This window comes from Molossus molossus, unplaced genomic scaffold, assembly GCF_014108415.1.
Source record: "Molossus molossus isolate mMolMol1 unplaced genomic scaffold, mMolMol1.p scaffold_m16_p_19, whole genome shotgun sequence".
In the NCBI taxonomy this organism is placed as follows: Eukaryota; Metazoa; Chordata; class Mammalia; order Chiroptera; family Molossidae; genus Molossus; species Molossus molossus.
In genome coordinates this window covers 10,077,581-10,094,134 of record NW_023425354.1, presented here as the reverse complement: position 1 = coordinate 10,094,134, position 16,554 = coordinate 10,077,581, and the positions used below count along the sequence as shown (strand labels likewise).

The 16,554-nt window shown below is 43.3% G+C and overlaps 1 protein-coding gene across 2 annotated transcripts in view; it reads left to right on the top strand.

Annotated features, from left to right (window-relative positions):
- Nucleotides 1-243: 243 nt before the first annotated feature.
- Nucleotides 244-16,554, top strand: part of ARSG (arylsulfatase G) — a 105,999-nt gene continuing 89,688 nt past the window's right edge. Inside the window, exon 1 of one of the 2 annotated variants that reach the window (XM_036268097.1) lies at nucleotides 244-445. The gene's annotated coding sequence lies outside the window, so the exon portion shown is untranslated. Of the gene's footprint in view, nucleotides 446-2,188; nucleotides 2,233-16,554 lie in introns of those variants that run through there. The other variant, XM_036268098.1, reaches the window with a different exon arrangement.

Genomic DNA, 16,554 nt, shown 5'->3' with positions numbered 1-16,554 from the left:
GTGGGGGTGGTTTGAACAGAAGAAGGTGGCATAGATTCTTGTCCAGTTTGTTCTTAGGGCCGAAAATTCACCTAATCTGAATACTTTTAACTTTGTAACCCTAGGCGGGCCCGAGGGCGGAGTTGTTCCTCTGGGAGCGGGCCTGCGCTGGCCCTCTGGCCCGCCCTGCACACTCCCTTCCCCCTCAGGAAGCAGCGGAGCTGTGCGAGCCGTGCCGAGCGAGCAGGAGCCCCAGGCCAGCAGCTGCGAGCCCGCGTCCCAGTTTGTCCCCTCCTCCTGACGCGGACGTCCTCCCCTTGCCTGCCCAGAGCGCCGGCCTGTGACTCCACCTCCCCTGGGGCTGGGACCTCCGCCACCACGGGGGGCGCACTTGGCCACACCCCGCTCCCGCCGGCTGCACCCCAGGGGAGGCCTTGGACAATCAGTGTGGCCTTGCAACAGAGCAGTAAGTGGAATCACGTCTTGGGTTGAGCATGTAAACGGTGCCTTCTGAAAGAGTTTGAATCTTAGTCACTTCCTCCGTTCTGATCGATAATCTAGGGCAGAACTGCCCCATACGAATGTAATAAACCACATACGTAATTTAAAATTTTCCAGTGGCCACATTAGCAAATGCAAAAGGAAGCTGGTGAACCCAGCCAGGTGTGGCTCCGTAGATTGAGCGCTGTCCCATGGACTGAGAGGTACTGGTTGGACTCCTGGTCAGGGCCCATGCCCGGGTTGCTGGCTCGATTCCAGTAGGGGGCGTGCAGGAGGCAGCTGATCGATGTTTCTCACATGGATGTTTCTATCTCTCCCTTCCTCTCTCTCTAAATAAATAACATATATTTAAGAAAAGGAAGCAGCCCTGGCCAGTTTGGCTCAGCGGTTAGAGCGTCTGCCTGCGGTCCGGAGAGACCCGGGTTCGGTTCCCGCTAAGGGCACGTACTTCGGTTGCAGCTTGTCCCCGGCCCTGGTTGGTTGTGCGGGTGGCAGCCACTCGATGTGTCCCTTCACGTCGATGTTTCTCTCTCTTTCTCCCTTCCTCTCTCTTCCTCCCACTCTATCTGTACAAAAAAAAATGGAAAAATATCCTCGGGTGAGGATAAAAAAAAAAAAAAAGAAAAGGAAGCAGGTGAAATTAATTTCAATGATATATTTTATTTAATTCTGCATAAACAATATATTATTTCAACGTGTAATAAATATGCAAACTATTGAGATGTTTTATATTCTCTTTTCGTACTAAGTCTTCAAATTCTGGCTGTATTTTATACATACAGCACAACTGAATTCCAACTGGGCACATTTCAAATGCTCAACAACCCCAGGAGGCTCACGGCTACTATACTGGACAGGCCAGCCCTAGGTCAGTACCATTTTGAGGTCTACATGGGAAGATGTGCCTACGAAGTTGAATTAGTGAGAGAAAACCTGTGGACAGGGTGTGACACCAGCGGAGCCTCTGGAGTCGGCCCTGATTCCCTTTTGGATCTTGCTGTCACTTCTCCATGGCAGGTTATTTTTTATCCTCACCTCTCTCCTGTTGCCAAAGACTTGGTATTTCCAAATGCATTTTCACTCTGGGAAAGCAGAATTGCCAAGTGTGAATGATGTGAATGTTGCCGAGTCCATTTCGCAGATCGAGGAAGCAAGCCTGGGGTAGCTGCATTAAAGGTGTGCAGCAGCACCCATGGCAGGTTCAGATCCCCAGTCTCCCCGGTTACCAGGTCCGCCTGGTTTTCACTGTGCTGCATGGCCTCATAAGAAGCCAAGTACCACAAGCTAGAAACCTACCATTTTCTTCCAGTTGTTTATAGAAGGGGTTATAAGATTAAACTCTTTTCTGACCTCTTTCCTGTTCAAGTAGGGCCACTGGGGTTGCTCAAAATGAGAAAAATCAGAATACTTTGCTTTAACATAAAAAAAAAAATTTCAATATCCAGGAAAGCATTTGCTGCCCGTTGAGGCATTAAAAAAAAAGCATGGAAAAACGTCTACTGGAAATAGGTTAAGTGAAGACAAAGTCTGCTCTAGCATGATGTTAAAACTCAGAGCCCTCATTTGCATACCACCCTCCTGGTCATTTCTTCCCACTGTGTAGGCTCCCATGGATCTGTTTCCTTCCTTACACCTGAGCCGCATATACAGGACATTTTTACTCGGAGACCCATCTCAGATGTTGGACCTGTAGGCTTTGCGCACTGATCTGTGTCCTGTGCCCAGGTGGTCCAGATGCTTCATGGAGCACAGGTACTCGAGCTGTGATCATGAATAGATACCAGCTTTTTTCTGTTATAAAAGTCAATGAGCCCGGGCCGGTTTGGCTCAGCGGTGGGAGCATCGGCCTGTGGACCACAGAGTCCCAGATTCGGTTCCCGCTAGGGGAACGTACCAAAAAAAAAAAGTCAATGAGCAACAAAGAACTCATTCATTCAACAATGTTTTTGGAGCATCACCTGCTATGTGCCAGGCCCTGCTCAGAGCCTCCAGCATGTGGCAGTGAATAAAAAACTGGTTCCCTAATGTCCCAGTGGAAGAGACAGATGATAAACAAGTAAACAGATCCTTTTATAACAGTGTCAGGCTAAAGGGACAGAAACAAGTGCTGTTTCAGATAGGATAGTCAGGCATGCCTCCTCATGGGTGACCTTTGGGGGTCACCACATTGAAGGGTCACATTGTGTGCACATTAAGAAAAGGGTGCACCAGGCAAAGGGTGCAAGGCAAGATGCCAGGGCCTTACTCTTGTGATTTCAAGGAACAGTAGGAAGGCCAGTACAGCTAGAGCAGCAAAATCAAGGGGTGGGCGAGTCATAGCCTCCATCAGAGCCTATTGTTAAGGACTGGGTTTTAAATGGGATCATGTCTGACTTGTGCTTTAAAAGGATATTGCAGGGCTACTATCTGGAACACAGAGACCGGGGTGCAGTGGGTGGACGTGTAGGAAGAGTGGAAGCAGGTAAGACGGCTAGAAGATTATTGCAATAATCCAGCTGAGAGGCTTGGATCAGGGGTACTGGTAGCTTGGCAAAAGCAGTCAGTTTCTGGATATATTTAGGAAGTAGAGCCCACAGGATTTGTGGAGGAACAGGTTTGGAGAGCAGGTTCAAGAGTTCTGCTGAGGACCTGTTAGATTGGAAATGCCTAGTTGGCACCCATTTGCTTTCACATGGACCTGTAAGTCCAGAGCTCGGTGACAGTCTGGATTTAGTGCAGGAGTTGAGTGTGGAGAAAGTATTGAAAGTTTTGGCCGATTTATAGAAGCATAAGTTGCTAGGATAGTTAGTGTGTTGTTTGTTTGTTTGTTTTCTTGAGTTGCTGGAAGGGTATATAAATAATATAATTACATAGTCACAGTTTCCATTTTCTCTCAATAATTTTGGTGAGTTATATTTAAAAAACTTTTATAGATAGAGGTTTTGGATATCAGTTTTGGTATTAAATTTCCCCTTAAGAAATTCATAGACACTGAAGTAATTTTATTTGGATATGAGAGGTTATTTTACATGAAAAGTGAAGTTGCAAGTTTCTTGTCACTTTTCTTGTTCTGCACTCTGAGGCAGTCAATACAGAAATAGAACACCAGGGGGCACTAGGTCCCTTACTTATAAGACTGGCTGGCCCACCTGTTGGAGATTGTAGCCCTCACTTCTATTAACATCTGTATGAAAGGCAAATCCAAAAACAAGAACAGCATCTCTTTTCTCAGTACAATGTATACTTGTAGGAGTGACCTTTAAGCATGTGACATGCCTCAAGTGAATTTAAATTGGCCATTTGAAGTAATCTTCATTACGATTTAAGAGTTTAAAGGAAATGGCTTCTAAACTCTAGATCTCTATTAGTGAGCCTCTTATCTGGGAGCTTTTAGAAATTAGGATTCATGATAATTTCTTCATGAATTTTAGAATATTTGAGGAGTACAGAAATGTAAATATAATAAATACTTCCCATTGACTTTAATGGTGACCTGGACCATGGGAACCCTGACTTAATAATCATTTTCTAATTATCATCAGGTTTAAGCTAAAATGAGCAAAGGCTACATTATACACTATTGCAGTATATAACGGATAACTTTGTTAAAAGTTTTGGGAACATTATATCAGTTAAGGTTGCATCTGTCTTAAAAGAGCACGTTACAAAAAATAATTTTTTAAAATCCTCACCCAAGGATATTTTCCCGATTGATTTGGAGAGAGAGTAGAAGGGAAGGAGGGAGGTGGGGGTGGGGGGAGAGAGAAACATGGATGTGAGAGAGACACATTGATTGCCTCTTGCACGCATCTTGACCAGAGCCAGGGATCGAACCTGCCACCCAGTTACCTGACTGGAAATCGAACCTAAGACCCTTTGGTGCATGGGCCAACACTCTAACCTCTAAGCAACAGTGGCCAGGGCAAAGAGCACATAATTTCAATTCATTTTTCAAGGAGGAATAACTTTATTTTTATTAATTAAATTATTTTTGTTACAGATGTTTCTCCTTTTTCCCTCCTAGACTCCTCCCCCCCCCCCCGGGTTGTTGTCTATGTCCAATGGTTATGCATATATGCATATAAGTTTGGTTTATCTTATCCCTTTCCCTTGTCCCCCTCCTCTTAGCTTTGTCATGTCTCCTTTCCATGTCTCTGGGCCTATTTTGTTCATCAGCTTATTTTGTTCATTATATTCCACAAATAAGTGAGATCATGTGGTATTTGTCTTTCTCTGATTGGCTTATTTCACTGAGCATAATACTCTCCAGGTCCAGTAACTTTAAACTGGGACAGAAACCATCTACATTTATGCTTACAAAAACATTATATTTTAATTTTATTATTTTTTATATTCTTTGTAAAATTAATTTATTTTTGTTACAGATGTTTCTCCTTTTCCCCCCATTGACACCCTCCTCCCCGCTCCTGTCCCCCTTCACAGTATTGTTATTTATGTTCATTGGTTATGCATACATGCATTTAAGTTCTTTGGTTTATCGCTTTCTGACCACCACCTCTGCCCCCCTCCTCTGAGGTTTGTCGGTCTGATCCCCACTTCCATGTCTCTGGGTCTATTTTGTTCATCAGCTTATTTTGTTCATTAATTCCACAAATAAATGAGATCATGTGATACTTGTCTTTCTCTGATGGCTTATTTCGCTTAGCATAATACTCTCCAGGTCCCTTCATGTCGTCTCAAAGGATAAGAGATCTTTCTTTCTTACAGCTGCATAGTATTCCAATGTGTGAATGTACCACAGCTTTTTTATCCATTCATCTATTGATGGGCACTTGGGCTGTTTCCAGATCTTAGCGATTGTAAATAGTGCTGCTACAAACATGGGGGTACATATATTCTGATTGGTGTTTCAGGTTTATAGGGTATATTCCTAGAAGTGGGATCACTGGGTCAAATGGCAGTTCAATTTTTAACTTTTTGAGATAGCACCATAGTGTTTGCCACAGTGGTTGTACCAGTCTGCATCCCCACCAGCAGTGTACTAGATCCCCCTTTTCTCCACGCACTCGCCAACACTTGTTGTTTGATGATTTGTTGATAGCCATTCTGACAGGTGTGAGGTGATAGCTCATAGTTGTTTTAATTTGCATATCTGATGATTAGTGACGTTGAGCATTTCTTTATATGTCTCTTGGCCATTTGTATGTCCTTTTTGGAGAGGTGTCTATTTAGCTCTTCTACCCATTTTTTAATTAGGTTCTTTGTCTTCCTTTTGTTGAGTTGTATGAGCACTCTATACATTTTGGAAATTAACCCCTTATCTGATGCATTATTGGTGATTATGGTCTCCCATAATCGTGAGATCCTTTTTCATTTTGTTGATTATTTCTTTTGCTGTGCAGAAGCTTTTTAGGTTGATGTAGTCCCATATGTTCATTTTTTCCTTTGTTACTCTTGCCTTAGGTGTTGTATCAGTGAAAATTCTGCTGTGTATGATGTCTGAAATTTTGTTGCCTGCATTTTTTTCTAGAATTTTTATGGATTCATGAGTTACATTTAAGTTCTTTTATCCATTTTGAGTTTATTCTTGTGTATGGTGTAAGTTAGTGGTCTAGCTTCATTTTTTTTGCAAGTAGCTGTCCAATTTTTCCAACAACATTTATTGAAGAGACTGTCTTGACTCCACTGTATGCGCTTGCCACCTTTGTCAAATATCAATTGAGCATATTTTCTTGGGTCAATTTTTGGGTTCTCTATTCTGTTCCATTGATCTATCTGCCTGTTCTTGTGCCAGTACCAGGCTGTTTTGATTACAGTGCTTTGTAGTATAACCTGAAATCTGGTAATGTGATTCCTCCTACTTTGTTCTTCTTTTTCAAGATTGCTGTGGCTATTCGGGGTCTTTTTTGGTTCCATATAAACTTTTGGAGTATTTGTTCTAGTTCTGTGAAATATGTTGTTGGTATTTTGATGGGGATTGCATTGAATGTATAGATTTCTTTGGATAGTATGGACATTTTAATCATGTAATTCTTCCAATCCATGAACAAGGTATATATTTCCACTTTTTTATGTATTCCTCTATTTCTTTTTCCAACGACCTGTAGTTTTCTGTGAAGAGGTCTTTTACTTTTTTGGTTAAGTTTATTCCTAGGTATCTTAATTTTTTTGCCGCAATGGTAAATGGGATTTTTTTTTAGTTTCTCTTTCTGCAATTTCATCATTGCTGTATAAGAATGCCATCGATTTCTTGACATTAATTTTGTATCTTGCTACTTTGCCAAATTCATTTATTAAGTCTAGTAGATTTTTGATGGAGTCTTTAGGGTTTTCTATGTACAATATCATGTCCTCCTTTCCAATTTGGATCCCCTTTATTTTTCCTTCATGTCTAATTGCTGTGGCTAAGACTTCCAGTACTATGTTAAATAAGAGGGGCAAAAGTGGGCATCCCTGTCTTGTTCCCATTCTTAAGGGGAATGCTTTTAGTTTTTGCCCATTGAGTATGATATTGGCTGTAGGTTTTTCATACATGGCCTTTATTATGTTGAGATATGATCCCTTGCTGAGGGTTCTATTCTTACCTTGCTCAGCATTTTTATCAGAAGTGAGTGCTGGATTTTGTCGAATGCTTTTTCAGCATCTATTGATATGATCATATGGTTTTTATCTTTCCTTTTGTTTATGTGATGTATCACATTTATTGATTTGTGAATATTGGACCATCCTTGAATGCCTGGGATAAAACCCACTTGGTCATGATGAATAATTTTTTTTGATGTATTGCTGGATTCGATTTGCTAATATTTTGTTAAGGATTTTGGCATCTGTGTTCATCAGGGATATTGGCCTGTAGTTTTCTTTCTTTGTAGTGTCTTTATCTGGTTTTGGAATTAAGATTATGCTGGTCTCATAAAACGAGTTTGAAAGTGTTCCATCTTCTTGGATTTTTTGGAATAGTTTGAGGAGAATGGGTATCGGATCTTCTTTGAATGTTTGGTAAAACTCTCCCGTGAAGCCATCTGAGCCTGGGCTTTTGTTTGCTGGGAGTTTCTTAATTACATCTTCAATTTCCTTGGCTGTTATTGGTCTAAGTTTTCTTTTTTTTTTTATCCTCACCCGAGGACATTTTTCCATTTTTTGTACAGATAGAGTGGGAGGGAGAGAGAGGAAGAGAGAGAGAGAGAGAGAGAAACATCGACGTGAAAGGGACACATCGAGTGGCTGCCACCCGCACGACCAACCAGGGCCGGGGACAAACTGCAACTGAAGTACGTGCCCTTAGCGGGAACCGAACCCGGGTCTCTCCGGACCGCAGGCCGATGCTCTAACCGCTGAGCCAAACCGGCCAGGGCTTGGTCTAAGTTTTCTATCTCTTTCTGGTTCAGTTTTGGGAGGCTGTGTGTTTCTAGAAATTTGTCAATTTCTCCTAGGTTGTCCAATTTGTTGGCGGATAATTGTTCATAGTATGTTTTGATGATCCTTTGTATTTCTGTGGTGTCAGTTGTTACTTCTCTTTCATTTCTTATTTTGTTTATTTGGTTTCTTGTTTCTTGAATAGTCTGGTTAAAGGTCCATCGATCTTGTTTATCTTTGCAAAGAACCAGTTTTTTGTTTCATTGCTGTTTTGAATTGTTTTTTTAGTCTCTGTTGTTTATTTCTGCTCTGACCTTTACTATTTCCTTCCTCCTACTAGCTCTGGGTTTTTCTTTTTGTTTACTTTCTACTTCTTTAAGTTGTAGAGTTAGAAAGTCAATTAGGAATTTTTTTTTATTTCTTGAGGTAGGCTTGTAGCACTATGAACTTCCCTCTCAGGACTGCTTTCGCTGTGTCCCATAGATTTTGTGTTGTTGTGTGTTTGTTTTCATTGGTTTCCAGGAAGTTTTTAATTTCTTCCTTGATCTCGTTAGTAACCCATTCGTTGTTTAATAACATGCTATTTAGCCTCCAAGTGTTTGAATATTTTTGTGTGTTTTTATTGTAATTGAGTTCTAGTTTCATGCCACTGTTATCTGAGAAGATGCTTGATATGGTTTGATTTTTCTTGAATTTGTAGAGACTTGCTTTGTGTCCTAACATGTGGTTTATCTTTGAGAATTACCCATGTGCACTTGAGAAGAATGTATATTCTGCAGCTTTGAAGTGAAATGTTCTGTAAATATCAATGAAGTCCAACTGATCTAGTTTGTCTTGTAAGAACTCTATGTCCTTGTTAATTTTTTGTCTAGAAGATCTATCCAGTGGTGTCAGTGGTGTGTTAACGTCACCCACTATGATCGTGTTGCTATTGATTTCTCCCTTGAAGTCCTCCAGAAGTTTTTAAATATATTTTGGTGCTCTCGTATTTGGTGCGTATATGTTTATCAGGGTTATATCCTCTTGTTGGATTGATCCTTTTGATATTATGTAGAGACCTTCTTTATCTCTTATTATGGCCCTTGTTTTGAAGTCTATCTTTTCAGATATGAGTATTGCTACACCAGCTTTTTTTCCATTTCCATTTGCTTGGAAAAATTTTTTCCATCCCTTCACTTTCATCCTGTGTGAGTCTTTTGTTGTGAGGTGGGTCTCTTGTAGACAGCATATATATGGGTCATGTTTTCTTATCCAATCAGCTACCCTATGTATTTTGATTGGTGCATATAAGCCATTTACATTTAAGGTAATTATTTTTTTATTTTTTTATCCTCACCCGAGGATATTTTTCCATTTTTTGTACAGATAGAGTGGGAGGGAGAGAGAGGAAGGGAGAGAGAGAGAGAAACATCGATGTGAAGGGACACATCGAATGGCTGCCACCCGCACGACCAACCAGGGCCCCAACCAGGGCCGGGGACAAACTGCAACCGAAGTACGTGCCCTTAGCGGGAACCGAACCCGGGTCTCTCCAGACCGCAGGCCGACGCTCTAACCGCTGAGCCAAACTGGCCAGGGCCATTTAAGGTAATTATTGATAGATAGTTATTAGTTGCCATTTTAATTTTATCCCTGTGTTCCTCTCTCTCTCTGTTTCTTCTTCTTACAACAGTCCCTTCAGCATTTCTTGCAGTGCTGGTTTGGTGGTGGTAAATTCCTTTAGCTTTTTTTTTTTAAATCTGTGAAGCTCTTTATTTCTCCTTCAATTTTGAATGATAGCCTTGCTGGATAGAGTAGTCTTGGATTCAGACCCTTGCCTTGCATTACTTTGTACACTTCATGCCACTCCCTTCTGGCCTTCATCGTTTCTATTGAGAAATCAGCTTATAGTCTCATGGGAACTCCTTTGTAGGTAACTTTCTCTCTCTCTCTTGCTTCCTTTAAGATTCTTTGTCTTTAATGTTTGCCATTTTTATTATGATGTGTTTAGCTGTGGGTTTTCTGAGGTTCATCTTGCTTGGGACTCTCTGTGTTTCCTGGACTTGTGTGACTTTTTCCTTCACCAGTTTAGGGAAGATTTCTGTCATTATTTCTTCAAACAGGTTCTCTATTCCTTTCTCTGATTCCTTTCCTTCTGGTATCCCTATAATGTGAATGTTGTTATGTTTTGTACTGTCCCACAGCTTGCTTAAATTTTCCTCCTGCTTTTAATTTTTTTTTTTTTTTTTTTCATTTGCTGCTCTATTTGGGTGTTTTTCTCTACCTTGTCTTCTAAGTTGCTGATTTGGTCTTCAGCTTCTTCTAATCTACTATTGAACCCTTCTAAGGTATTTTTCATACCCTCTATGTCATTCTTTATTTCCTCCTGATTTTTATGCATGGCTTCTACCTCTTTTTTTAAGCTGAAGTAGTTCTCAGTGAGCTCTTCATAATTCGTATTGTTTGTAGTTCTCACCAAATTGTTTGAGCACCCTTAAAAATCATTGCTTTGAATTCTTTATCTGACAAGTTGCTGTCTTCTATTCCTATAGTTCCTTTTCTGGTGATTCCTCTTTTTCTTTCCTTTGGGTGTTGTCTCTTTGTCTCCCCATTTTAGCCGTCTGGTAGCTCTCAACCTGGTGAGGGATGTTCGGATGTGTAGGCAGCTCACTGTATATTAAATAAGGCTACTGTGCCTCCCAGACTGTTTTGTTGCATTGCTGGATCATGTGGGCCCCTCTGGAGCTGTGTTCCCAGCTGGTCGCTGGTGCCCCTGTAGCTGTATACTGTGGGCAGCTGTGTTGCACAGGCCTCACTGGAGCCCTGGCTCCCCTCTGATGTTGTGGGCAGCTGGGTTGTACAGGCCTCGTGGGAGCCCCTGCTTCCCGCTGATCCCGTGGGGAGCTGGGTCTCTCAGTCCCTTCTGGAGACCCGGCTCCACATCTATCTTGTGGGCAGCTGGGTTGCACAGTTCTTTTGGAGACCCGACTCCATGCCTATCTTGTGGGTAGCTGGGTCACACAGGCCTCTCTGGTGCTCCAGCACCCCACAGGTCCCAGGGGAAGCTGGATGGCACCGGGCCCTCTTGAACCCCGGCTTCCCACCGCTCTTGTGGGTAGCTGGGTCGCACAGGCCTCTGTGGAGCCCCAGGTCCTGCTGCTGGCGGCTGGGGAGTGCTGCTGCCCCATGGGGCTCAACTCCTGCTCAGCCTTTGCTGTAGTTTTTGGGGATGGTTCTCTGCTGCTGGTCTGTGCTTCTGTTGCCTGGGGATGGATGTCTGCTCCCCAGCCTCTGTTGCTGGGGGTATATCTCTACTGTGATCAGGCTGCTACTGCGAGGGATGGTGCTGTGCTCCCGGCTGTTTGCAGCTTCTGCAACTGGCACCTTGGCAGCCCCACTGCTGTGCACAGGTCTGTGTTGACACAGGGTGTTCCCTGGTCCCATGGTGCCAGGTGCACTGGTGGGCTCAGCTGGGTTGCTGGGCCCTAGCCGCTCCTACTGCCTCCTCCCAGGGAAGCCCCGGGATCTTCCAAAATGCTGGGACCTCAGTGGGTTCCCTTTCATTTTGATGCTTGTTTCTTTTGCTGTGCAGAAGCTTTTTAGTTTGATGTAATCCCATTTATTAATTCTTTCCTTTGTTTCTCTTGCTGTAGGCATTGTATCAGTGCAAATTCTGCTGTGTGTAATGTCTGAGATTTCGCTGCCTGTATTTTCTTCTAGGGTTTTTATGGATTCATGATTCACATTTAAGTCTTTTATCCATTTTGACTTTATTCTTGGGTATGGTGTAAGTTGGTGGTCTAGTTTGTTCGTTCATTCATTCGTTCCTTCCTTCCTTCCTTTTTTTTTTTGCATGTAGCTGTCCAATTTTCCCAATACCATTTGTTAAAGAGACTGTCTTTACTCCACTGTATGCTCTTGCCATCTTTGTCAAATATTAGTTGAGCATAATGTCTTGGGTCAATTTCTGGGTTCTCTGTTCTGTTCCATTGATCTATATGCCTGTTCTTGTGCCAGTACCAGGCTGTTTTGATTACAATGGCTTGGTAGTATAACCTGATATCTGGTATTATGGCTTGGTAGTATAACCTGATATCTGGTATTATGATCCTTCCTACTTTGTTCTTCTTTTTCAAGATTTCTGTGGCTATGCGGGATCTTTTTTTGGTTCCATATAAACTTTTGGAGTATTTGTTCTAGTTCTGTGAAATATGTCGTTGGTATTTTGATGGGGATTGCATTGAATGTATAGATTGCTTTGGGTAGTATGGACATTTTAATGATGTTAATTCTTCCAAATCATTAACAAGTTATATGCTCCCACTTTTTTTTATATCTTCCTCTGTTTCTTTTTTCAATGTCCTGTAGTTTTCTGCAAACAGGTTCTTTACTTCTTTGGTTAAGTTTATTCCTGGTATCTTAATTTTTTTTGTTGCAATGATAAATGGGATTTTTTTTTTCTGTGTATTCATTATTGGTGTATAAAAATGCCAACAATTTCTGGATGTTAATTTTGTATCCTGCTACTTTGCTGAATTCATTTATTGCATCTAGTAGTATTTTTTATGGAGTCTTTAGGGTTTTCTGTGTATGATATGTCACCCACGAATAATGACAGTTTCCCTTCTTCCTTTTCATTTTGGATCCTTTTTATTTTTTTCTTCTTGCCTGATTGCTGTGGCTAAGACTTCCAGTACTATGTTAAATAAGAGTGGCAAAAGTGGGCATCCCTGTCTTGTTCCTGTTCTTAAGGGATATATGTTTAGTTTTTGCCCATTGAGTATGATGTTGGCTGTAGGTTTGTCATATATGGCCTTTATTATGTTGAGATATGATCCTTCTATTGCCACTTTGCTGAGAGTTTTTATCAAAAATGGGTGCTGGATTTTGTTAAATGCTTTCTCGGCATCTATTGATATAATCCTATGATTTTATCTTTCTTTTTGTTTATGTGGTGTATCACATTTATTGATTTATGACTATTGTACCAACCTTGCATCCTTTGGATAAATTCCGCTTGGTTGTGGTATATAATTTAAAATATATATTGCTGGATCTGATTTGCTAAGATTTTGATGAAGATTTCTGTTCATCAGGGATAACGTTCTTTGTAGTGTCTTTATCTTGTTTTGGGATTAGGATTATGCTGGCCTCATAAAAAGAGCTTGGAAGTCTTCCTCTTGAATTTTTTGGAATAGTTTGAGGAAAATAGGTGATAGTTCTGTGAATGTTTGGTAAAACTCCCCTGTGAAGCCATCCGGACCAGGGCTTTAGTTTGCTGGGAGTTTGCTGATTCTGCTTCTATTTCCTTCATTGTTATTGGTCTGTTCAGGTTTTCTGACTCTTCCCAGTTGAATTTTGGAAGACTGTATGATTCTAAGAATTTGTCCATTTTGCCTAGGTTGTCGAATTTGTCGGCATATTATTGTTCATAGTATTTTCTTACAATCCTTTGTATTTCTCTGGTGTCTGTTGTTACTCTACCTCTTTCATTTCTGATTTTATTAATTTGGGGCACCAGAGAGGCCTGTGCGACCCAGCTGCCCCAAGATAGGCGTGGAGCCGGGTCTCCAGAAGGGACTGTGTGATCCAGCCCCCATGGGATCAGCGGGAAGCAGGGGCTCCCACGGGGCCCGTACAACCCAGCTGCCCACAACACCAGAGGGGAGCCAGGGCTCCAGCGAGGCCTGTGCAACACAGCTGCCCACGGCACGGGCAGGGAGCGTGACTCCAACAGGGCCTGCGCTATACAGCTACAGGGGGCACCAGCCACCAGCTGGGAACACAGCTCCAGAGGGGCCCACGTGACCCAGCAGCAGCACCTACCAGGACACACCAGTACCAGGCCCCAGTAGTCAGTCCTCCAGGATCCACAGCAGGCAAGAGGCGACACGCAACAAAACAGTCTGGGAGGCACAGTAGCCTTATTTGATATACAGTGAGCTGCCTACACATCTGATCTTTATTATTTCCATCCTTCTACTAACTCTGGGTTTTTCTTTGTGTTCTCTTTCTAAATCTTTAAGTTGTAGGGATAGTTTACTAGAAATTTTTCTTGTTTCTTGTAGTTCTTACGAAGTTGTTTGAACACCCTTAAAACCATTGCTTTGAATTCTTTATCTGACAAATCGCTTGCTTCCAATTCATGTAGTTCCTTTTCTGGTGATTCTTCCTTTTCTTTCGTTTGGGGGTTGTTTCTTTTCCTCACCCTTGTAGCAGGCTGGTAGCTCCAGGCCAGGTGAGGCATGTTGGGATGTGTAGGCAGGTCGGTATGTATCAGATAAGACTGCAGTGCCTCCCAGACTATTCTGGGGCATGGCGCCTCTTGTCTGCTGTGGGTCTGAAGGGTTGACAACTGGTGGCGAGTGTTGGACTGTCGTGGTAGGTGCTGCTGGAGTGTGTGGGTCCTCAGGTACCACTGCCGCCTGGTGGGGCCCAGCCCCTGATCAGTGACTGCTGATGCTGCTGGGGGCAAGTCTCAGCTCCTGGTTTGTCACGCAAACATTAAGTCGGCAAGATTAAAGCAGATTCTCTTTAGTCACAGGAACTGAAGACTGATAATTCATGCGCTCTCAGCGGTTTGATCTCTTCTATCTCTGGTGTCTGTGATCTAAGAATCACTTTGACCACAGTGATTCTTTCCTGTCATGGAGTACTGCTAACTTACAGAGCCATGCCACTGCTGATACCTGCCCATTCCCGTGTCACAGGTACACGGGGCAGGGCCAGAGGCTGCAGTCCACGGGTCACAGCCAGTCCACTGCCTTGTTTTCTTTTATTTTTCAATTACATTTGACATTCAGTACTATTTTTATTAGCTTCAGGTGTACAGCATAGGGGTTAGATAATCATATATATAATTTACAGTGATCCCCCTCCCATTATTTTAAGTACCCACCTGATGCCATAGTCAGTTATTTCATTATTGACTATATTCTTTTTTTTATTTTTTTTTTATCCTCACCCGAGGATATTTTTCCATTTTTTGTACAGATAGAGTGGGAGGGAGAAAGAGGAAGAGAGAGAGAGAGAAACATCGATGTGAAGGGACACATCGAGTGGCCGCCACCCGCACGACCAACCAGGGCCGGGGACAAACTGCAACCGAAGTACGTGCCCTCAGCGGGAACTGAACCCGGGTCTCTCCGGACCGCAGGCCGACGCTCTAACCGCTGAGCCAAACCGGCCAGGGCTATTGACTATATTCTTTATGCTGTACTTTGCATCCCTGTGACTGTTTTGTAACCACCAATTTGTACTTCTTTTTTTTTTTTTATTCTCACCCGAGGACATTTTTCCACTTTTTGTTCAGATAGAATGGAAGGGAGAGAGAGGAAGAGAGAGAGAGAGAGAGAAAGAGAGAGAGAAACATCGACATGAAAGGGACACATCGAGTGGCTGCCTCCCACACGACCCAACCAGGGCCGGGGACAAACTGCAACCGAGGTACGTGCCCTTAGCGGGAACTGAACCCCAGTCTTTCTTGACCGCAGGCCGATGCTCTCACCGCTGAGCCAAACTGGCCAGGGCCCAATTTGTACTTCTTTATCCCTCCTCCCTTTTCACCCAGTGCCCCAACCCCTCTCCCCTCTGGAAATCATCAGTTTGTTCTCTGTATCTGTCTCTTTCTGTTTTGTTTGTTCCTTTATGTTCTTTAGATTCTGCATATAAGCGAAATCATATGGTATCTGTCTGTCTTTGTCTGACCAGTTTCACTTAGCATGATACCCTCTCTAGTTCCATCCATGCTGCCACAAATGGTAAGATTTTATTCTTTTTATGGTCAAGTAATATTCCATCAAATAAATGTACCACCACTTTTTTATCCACTATGTTTTGATAGTCACTTGGGTTGCTTCCATATCTTGGTTATTGTAAATAATGCTGCAGTGAACATAGGGGTGTGCCTATATCTTTTCAAATTAGTGTTTTGGTTCCTTCGGATATATAACCAGATGTGGAATCGCTGGGTCATTAGGCAGTTCTATTTTTAGTTTTTTGAGGACCCTCCATACTGTTTTCCATGGTGGCTGCACCAGTTGGCATTCCCACTAACAGGGCACAAGAGCTTCCTTTTTACCACCTCCTTAGGTGGCTGTGCATGGTGGCTGCCTCTCGGTGTGTGTGTCTGTGTATCCGGTACATCTGCTCTGTCTCCCAGCCTTGGCAGGGTGGTGTTAGGTAGTTGGTATCCTGTGGGGCCCAGTGGCACAGTCTCCCTGATCCCCTGAACCGGTACTCCAGGGGTGTCCCGTGTGTGTGTTGTGTGCCCTCTTGTTGTAATTGAGCCTCGATTGCTATTGGCACATCCGTGGGTGGGGTTGGTTCTCAGGCTGGCTGGGTGTGAGGACTGGCCACACCGCGGTGTGGGAGCCGCTGTGCAGGGGCTGACCGCACGAAGCAGAACCAGCCCGAGCAGGGTCTGGGGCCTGCCGATATCTCCCTTTGGGTGTGATGCCTGTGGAGCTACTCAGTTTGTTCTCTGTTGCGGTCTAAAGCCAGCCACTGGTTCTGGGGCCTTTGGGGAGGGACTGCAGGTCAGGTCAGTGACATACCTGCCTATGGTCAGCCCTGGACTACCTATTAGGAGTTACAAAGTGGTTACATAGCTAGTAGCTGCCTGTGCTGGGCCTGGGTGTGCACGGGAGGGGCCGGCTGTCACCAGTCCTGGTCTGCGGCAGGTCAGAAAAAGGCCCAAAGCACCCAGACTCGCTGCCACCTGCTGACTGCCCGTTAGGCTCAGCCACTGAAAGAGTCTCGAGCGAATGTGAGTTGCATGAGGCGGGTTCTCAGGGATTC